The 593-nt window shown below is 41.0% G+C and overlaps 1 non-coding gene across 1 annotated transcript; it reads left to right on the forward strand.

Moving 5' to 3' along the window:
- The first annotated feature begins 521 nt into the window (after positions 1-521).
- On the forward strand, positions 522-593 carry Trnam-cau (transfer RNA methionine (anticodon CAU)). Its single transcript has one exon. It is a non-coding gene; the product is annotated as a tRNA-Met (tRNA).

Consider the following 593-nt stretch of genomic DNA (forward strand, 5'->3'; position numbering starts at 1 on the left):
TTGTAGCTTCCTCCAGTCTTGACAGACTAACGATACCTACTGTAAGGGTGTCCGCGCGGTAAATGTTTGTGGCAAGAGTTGCGCAATAATCAATCAGACCTCCCCTGAAGTCTATACATCTTCGTCTGGACGCGCGAACCTATGTACATAATTCTACACACACACACACACACACACACACACACACACACACACACACACACACACACACACACACACGCACACATAATACTTCTTACTAGATACGTACGTATAAATATCCGTACGTCTATTTTTTTCTATAGTAAAAAAAAAAGTTTTATAAATATACAAAAACAATCAACACACGCTTACACGCGGAGGCACATAGATACACATCAACACGTTTAACTCTCTTTACAAACGCTTTCTGTATGTAACGGCTTACAATGCCAATCCCAACACCAGTAAAGCGAAGCGACATATCCACTTAAGCAAAAAAAAAAAAAAAAAGAAAAGAAAAACAACAATTTAGTTATAATATCGTCCATTAGTCTGTGTGAAGCAGAGTGGCGCAGTGGAAGCGTGCTGGGCCCATAACCCAGAGGTCCGTAGATCGAAACTACGCTCTGCTA

Source organism: Euprymna scolopes, chromosome 18 (assembly GCF_053919585.1).
Source record: "Euprymna scolopes isolate OS-2025 chromosome 18, ASM5391958v1, whole genome shotgun sequence".
NCBI classification, from domain to species: domain Eukaryota; kingdom Metazoa; phylum Mollusca; class Cephalopoda; order Sepiida; family Sepiolidae; genus Euprymna; species Euprymna scolopes.